This window comes from Aegilops tauschii, chromosome 2, assembly GCF_002575655.3.
Source record: "Aegilops tauschii subsp. strangulata cultivar AL8/78 chromosome 2, Aet v6.0, whole genome shotgun sequence".
NCBI lineage: Eukaryota > Viridiplantae > Streptophyta > Magnoliopsida > Poales > Poaceae > Aegilops > Aegilops tauschii.
The window spans coordinates 533592189-533600057 of record NC_053036.3 but is presented as its reverse complement, the minus strand read 5'-3'; positions in this window follow the sequence as shown (position 1 = coordinate 533600057).

Below are 7869 nucleotides of genomic sequence, written 5' to 3'. Positions count from 1 at the left end.
TCTTAGTTTGTTATTTTATAAATTATAAAAGGCTTTCAATTAATTGCTTAGGCCACTATTTTAGTTATTGTTGTGCATTAAAACACTTTACAAAAATGTTGGCTCACCACCAATATTAACAAATTAAAATTTGCCACACGATGAATATTTTACTTTTTTCATTTGAAAACTTTTATTTTTGACTTCAGATTGGATTTGAATTTGAATTGTGATTTGGATCAAGTGAAGATTAGCAACAGTAACATGATGGCATGGCACCATTAATAGAGGATTACTGTAGCACGACACTGGGGGTGTTACAGGTATTCGGGAGTTGCATAATCTCATAGTCATAGGAACATGTATAAGTCATGAAGAAAGCAATAGCAATAAACTAAACGATCATAGTGCTAAGCTAACGGATGGTTCTTGTCCATCACATCATTCTTTAATGATGTGATCCTGTTCATCAAATGATAACACATGTCTATGGCTAGGAAACTTAACCATCTTTGATTAACGAGCTAGTTTAGTAGAGGCATACTAGGGACACTCTGTTTGTCTATGTATTCACACATTTACTAAGTTTCCGGTTAATAAAATTCTAGCTTGAATAATAAACATTTATCATGATATAAGGAAATATAAATAACAACTTTATTATTGCCTCTAGGGCATATTTCCTTCAACAATTACCTCATCAAGTTCTACTTTCCTCCCACTCACTTCTTTCGAGAGAAATTCCTTCTCTAGAAAGGATCCATTCTTAGCAGCAAAGATCTTGCCTTCGGATCTGTGATAGAAGGTGTACCCAACAGTTTCTTTTGGGTATCCCATGAAGACGCACTTCTCCGATTTGGGTTCGAGCTTATCAGGTTGACCAAGGTGCTATTCAAGGAATTACCCAAAAATTAGTCATGTAGAAGACATGATACAAGGTTGATCAAGACTAAGTAAAGTGTGAATCAAGTTGATCAACACGCAAAGCGTAGAAGATGTACCGAAAGGGATCAAGTGATCCCATGGTATGGTAAGCATTGTCCATTATGCTTTTTGTACTAACCCATGGTCTATGTGAGAGTTCTATGTGGGGGTAGGTATGTTTTCGTGGGATTGTGTCAAGAGGAAGATCTCATACAACCCATGGAGGATGACATCAAGTGGTGATCGTCATGAAGATTGCGGTGTGCATGTTCAAGTGGAGCATCTCAAAGAGTGGAGCATCACGAAGAGATCACGCTTTAAGCTTGCCGTCCATTGTGGTGACAATGGACTTGTGAAGGTGTTTCGAAGAGTGGCTCACCCATAGTGGAGTATGGGGGAGCAATCTACTAGTCTTCATTGAGCCAATGCAATCAAGAAAGGTGGTCAAACTTGAGGGAGTCAAGACCGTCATCATCTAGCTCAAGTGGACTATGTGCAAGGAAAATGTTTTTCCTTGATAGGTTTCTATTTTACCGGTATCATGGTGTTAGTTGGGAGACCGGATTATAGGATCAATAGCCGTACTATCAAGGGGGGCTCTCGAGTGAGTAGCTTGATCGTATCATTCGGTGAGAGCTCAAACCATTGCATTCTTGGCATCATCGTATTTCTTGGTTCTTGTTTGGATTTTCTCTTTGTGAGGTTTTAGAGCTTGTGGTTATCTTCATGACAAGCTCTAGTTCATCAAAAACCGATTTCCTATGCATCTTCTTTTGCGTTTTCGGTGTTTGAGTTTTTACCGGTCTTATTTGAGAAAGGGTTCTCATCATTTTACTTTGGGTATTTTCTAAATTGCTATTTCTTGATATTTTTATCAATATTGTATTAGCCCTTGTCTTTAGCTTTCCAACAAACTTGGTTTCATCAAATTCGGAGTTCGTTTGCACAAGTTGTGGCCGTTTCAATTCTACCGGTTCCCGCTTCTCCCTGCCTAGTGCGGGTGACCGGGGTCCTTGACCCCCGGGTGCCCGGGGTCACTCAAGCCCCTCCTTAGTGACCTCTCTGGCTGGCCCGGGTGCCCGGGATCTCGCCCCCCCGGGTGCCCGGGGTCATCCGGGGCGCTCCCTCACCTCCTCTGATCACCCCGGGGTGCCCGGGCTCCTCCGCCTCCTCCTCTCGGCCCCCTCCGGGTGCCCTGGGTTGGGACCCCCGGGTGCCCGGCCCCCCTGCCGCGGTGCTTCCCTTGTTCGTCCGGTTGCCCGGGTTTTCCCCCCGAGTTCCCGGAGTTTAGTGCCGTTTTCTCTCGATTGTCCGGGTGCCCGGACCCCTTTTGTCCGGGTGCCCGGGGTACAACGGTCATATTTTTATTGGGGGTATTTATACCCCCTTCTTCCTCCTCCAACCAAAGAAAAATCTGTGCAAGTTTTCCCCCCACCATTGTTGACCTCTTGGAGCTTACTATCTCTCAATCCCTCCATGGATTCTTGCTAGTTTTTTTGGGGAAAAGAGAGAAGATATCTAGATCCACATTTCCACCAATCACTTTCTCCACTTTGTGAGGGGAACCCCTTGGACCTAGATCTTGGAGTTCTTGGTGTTCTCCTTCTTGTTCTTCGTCTCATTTCCCTCCCTAGCATTAGTTTCTTTGGTGGGATTTGGGAGAGAAGGACTTGGGCACTCCGTGTGCCCTTGCCATTGCATTTGGTGCATCGGTTTGAGTTCTCCACGGTGATACGTGGAAGTTACAAGTTGAGAAGCTTATTACTCTTGGGTGCTTGGTACCCTTGAGTTTGTTCCTCTTGGGTGCTTGGGCGCCCTAGATGGTTGGTGGTGTTCGGAGCTCAATCATTGTGGTGTAAAGCTCCGGGCAAGCGTCGGGGTCTCCAATTAGGTTGTGGAGATCACCCCGAGCAATTTGACGTGTTCCGGTGACCGCCCCCAAGGGTTGCCAAAGTGTACGGGTTCGGTGACCGCCCCCAAGGGTTGCCATTTGTACGAGTTCCGTGACCGCCCTCAAGGGTCCCTTAGTGGAATCACGGCATCTTGCATTGTGCAAGGGTGTGAGGAGATTACGGTGGCCCTAGTGGCTTCTTGGGGAGAATTGTGCCTCCACACCGCTCCAAACGGAGATTAGCATCCGCAAGGGTGTGAACTTCAGGATACATCGTCGTCTCCGCGTGCCTCGGCTATCTCTTACCCGAGCCCTTTACTTATGCACTTTACTTTGTGATAGACATATTGTTTCTTGTCATATATCTTGCTATCACTTAGTTGTTTATCTTGCTTAGCATAAGTTGTTGGTGCACATAGGTGAGCCTAGTTGTTGTAGGTTTTGTGCTTGACAAATTAACCACTAGGTTTATTCCGCATTTGTTCAAGCCTAAACCGTAATTATTTTAAAGCACCTATTCACCCCCCTCTAGGCGACATCCTCGATCTTTCAATTGGTATCAGAGCCTTGTTTCGCTTTGTCAGGCTTAACTGCCTAGAGAGTAAGGATGTCGACTAGGGGCTTAGGATACTCTAGCACTCTTAGTTTTGATGGCACAAATTTTGATGTTTGGGTAATTCGCATGCTTAATCTCTTTAGGGTCATGGACCCAATTTTAGAGCGAATTGTAGATATGGGGTTTTCTCCTCCAAAGGATCCCCAAAGATTATCTTTAGAGGTTGAGAAAAACTCTTATCTCAATGATCAAGCTTCTAATGTGCTTTTCGATGCTTTGAGCAATGTAGTTATTTTTCAACTCATGCCGTTTCGGGATGCTCATGAGTTGTGGACAAAGCTTCAAGATAAATATGGCGTGTCCAAGTTTTGTGGGGATGATTGTTCTCCCTCCACCTCCGGCTGTGTTGCTTTCTCAACTTCTTCTACTTCACCTACATGTGGACTGCCACAAGGTAATGATATGGTGAGTAGTGGTGTTCATTGCAATGATGATAGCGTGATTATCATTGATGATTCCTCATCACTATCTTATTGCAATGCGCCATTGATACGTCTCCAACGTATCTATAATTTATGAAGTATTCATGCAATTATATTATCCATCTTGGATGTTTTATGGGCTTTACTATGCACTTTTATATGATTTTTGGGACTAACCTATTGACCTAGAGCCCAGTGTCAGTTCCAGTTTTTCCCTTGTTTCAGTGTTTCGAAGAAAAGGAATACCAAACGGAGTCGAAACGGAATGAAACCTTCTAGAGAAGTTATTTTTGGAAGGAAAGCAACCCGGGAGACATGGAGTTCACGTCAAGAAAGCAACGAGGGAGGCACGAGGCAGGGGGCGCGCCCACCCCCCTGGGCGCGCCCTCCACCCTCGTGGGCCCCTCGTGGCTCCCCTGACGTATTTCTTTCGCCTATATATATATCGATATACCCTAAAACCTTCGGGGAACAGAATAGATCGGGAGTTCCGCCGCCGCAAGCCTCTGTAGCCACCAAAAACCAATCGGGAGCCTGTTCCGGCATCCTGCCGGAGGGGGGATCCCTCACCTGTGGCCATCTTCATCATCCCGGCGCTCTCCATGACGAGGAGGGAGTAGTTCACCCTCGGGCTGAGGGTATGTACCAGTAGCTATGTGTTTGATCTCTCTCTCTCTCGTGTTCTTGAGGTGATACGATCTTGATGTATCGCGAGCTTTGCTATTATAGTTGGATCTTATGATGTTTCTCCCCCTCTACTCTCTTGTAATGGATTGAGTTTTCCCTTTGTAGTTATCTTATCGGATTGAGTCTTTAGTGATTTCAGAACACTTGATGTATGTCTTGCGTGGGATAACCGTGGTGACAATGGGTTATTCTATTGATTCACTTGATGTATGTTTTGGTGATCAACTTGCGGGTTCCGCCCATGAACCTATGCATAGGGGTTGGCACACGTTTTCGTCTTGACTCTCCGGTAGAAACTTTGGGGCACTCTTTGAAGTACTTTGTGTTGGTTGAATAGATGAATCTGAGATTCTGTGATGCATATCGTATAATCATACCCACGGATACTTGAGGTGACAATGGAGTATCTCGGTGACATTAGCGTTTTGGTTGATTTGTGTCTTAAGGTGTTACTCTAGTACGAACTCTTTAATAGATCGATCCGAAAGAATAACTTTGAGGTGGTTTCGTACCCTACAATAATCTCTTCGTTTGTTATCCGCTATTAGTGGCTTTGGAGTGACTCTTTGTTGCATGTTGAGGGATAGTTATATGATCCAATTATGTTATTATTGTTGAGAGAACTTGCACTAGTGAAAGTATGAACCCTAGGCCTTGTTTCCTAGCATTGCAATACCGTTTACGCTCACTTTTATCATTAGTTACCTTGCTGTTTTTATATTTTCAGATTACAAAAACCTATATCTACCATCCATGTTGCACTTGTATCACCATCTCTTCGCCGAACTAGTGCACCTATACAATTTACCATTGTATTGGGTGTGTTGGGGACACAAGAGACTCATTGTTATTTGGTTGCAGGGTTGTTTGAGAGAGACCATCGTCATCCTACGCCTCCCACGGATTGATAGACCTTAGGTCATCCACTTGAGGGAAATTTGCTACTGTCCTACAAACCTCTGCACTTGGAGGCCCAACAACGTCTACAAGAAGAAAGTTGTGTAGTAGACATTAGCCATCTTTCGACTTCAACACTTCGAGCTCTCTAAATGTTTCACATTCTTGAGTTGATAGTCCTTGCATATCATGTAGAAATTTCTTTACTAAATCTCATGATGATATGCTTGCTATGTCTTGTTGCCATGATAAAAATGCATCTATTTCCTCGAATTGTTGTGCTGACAATGTAGAGGAAACCCAACACCCCATGGAACAAGATGTGGTCTTGGATGGTGCCTCAAGGGATCCTACATCGTCATCGATTGCGTTTTGCCTTATGGCTAAGCCTTCAAAGGTATTTCCCACTTTGAATCCCAATATATATTGTGATGATATTGATGATGACAAGAATGATGATGATTATGTTGATAGTGATGAAGAGAATGATAATGTTGCCTCCTTAAAAAATTAGGGGGGAAATGATTTTTAAAGCTCTTCATAAGAATAAAATTGCTCATTCCAACTTCATGGAAATCATGTCTATTGCTATTGAGGGCAACAAATATATTGATGAGTTGGAATCTCGTCTTGAGGAGCATGATGTCACCATTGAGAAAATGGAAGGTCATGAGCATGATAACGCTAATGAGATTGCGGACCTCTCCCAAGCTCTTGAACTTGAACAAACCACCAAGGAATCTCTTGAGGAGACTTTTGCTCTAGAATTATCTAGAGTGAGGGAATCTCATGATAGAGCTCTTGATGTGGCCAATGTTTTTGAAATTAAAAATGAGAAGCTTGAAGTTGCGCATGCGGAACTCCTTAAGGACTTTGGGCACCTCGAAAATGGCTCAAGGGTCATTAAGAGTGAGCTCATCAAACTCACCAAGTCTCATGCACAACTTAAAGCTTCATATTCAAATGAGCTTGTAAAGTTGCCTTCTCCTCTTTCTATTATTGATTATGCTTGTGCTAGTAACTCTCTTACTTGTGAAGCATCCATTTTGAAGGAGAATATTGAGCTACGGGCTCAACTTGAGTTGCTATCTAGCAATTATGGGAAATTGGAAGAAAGCCATGAAAAGCTCTCAAGCTCTCATGATGATCTTCTAGTATCCCATAATGTGCTAAAGATAGCTCATGAGGCCATGATTGCTAAGGTAACATCTAGTGAGCCTCATGTTGATACTAGCACTACTTTTAGTCAAAATGCTATATTTCCTTGTGCTAGTCCTCGTAATTCATCCATGCATAACATTGGTACATCTTGTGATGAATTGCTTTCCTTGCCTTGTTGCTCTAAGGATGAAGCTTATACTTCCTCTAGTGCTTGTGTTGAGACTAACCATGTAGAGGAAATTAAAGAGCTCAAGGCCCAAGTCACTTCTTTGAAGAAAGACTTGGAAAAGTGTCATGAAGGGAAGGCCACGCTCAACAATATCTTGAGTGTGCAAAAATCCCCCAATGACAAAGGTGGACTTGGATTCAACTCCTATAAGAAGAATAAGTCCAAGAGCAACAAGAAGAAGGGCCAAGAACAAGTCAAGAATTTGGCCAAGATTGTTTGCTTCAAGTGCAAAATTGAAGGGCATCATGTTAGATCTTGCCCATTGAAGAAGAAGGCCATTAGTGACAAGCAACAAGGGAAGAGGCCACAAGTTCATTCTCATGCTCAACCACAAGTTGAAGAAAGGCCTCTTCCCAAGAAGACTCAAGCTAATGCTTCTCAAGTTGAGAAATCAAGTGAGAAGAAAGTGAAGAGTAGACGTTGCTACTTATGTCGTGAGAAAGGTCACCTCTCTTCTTCATGCACTAGTGGTAACTTATCCAACCCAATTATTATTGATGATATCTATTCTCTTGGGAAGGATAAGGTTGGGAATGTGTTTGCCAAGTTTGTTGGTACTCAAAGTGGTTTCAAGCAAAGAACCATTTGGGTTGCCAAGCCTATTGTGACTAACCTCTTAGGACCCAAATTGGTTGGGGACCAACAAGCTCAAACTTGGTCAATAGGTATTGTTGGAGGGCATTGGAGACTTCGCTACATTATGAAGAATTAAGGGAACTTCATCATTCTTATTGTCTCAAGCCAAGTCAATTGGGTTATCAAGTTTCTATACTATATCCAATGTGCCTCCTTACGGTAACTTGTACTTAAATTCTTTACATTGAAAGTTACTTGCCCCTTTGCATGTTTTGGTTTTGTTCCTTGCGTGTGTTTGTATATGTTGTGTCTCCAAATTGCTTATCTTGAGTAATCAAGTATGTGTATGCTGGTTTGCACATCTTGTACATGTGTGTCGTACGTTGAGCCTTGGTGCATCTTGTTTGTATCTTAGTTGGCTCTTGTGAGAGATTAATGGAATATCCCATTATGGGCGAGTGATGTGCTTTGTGCACCTCACAATCCT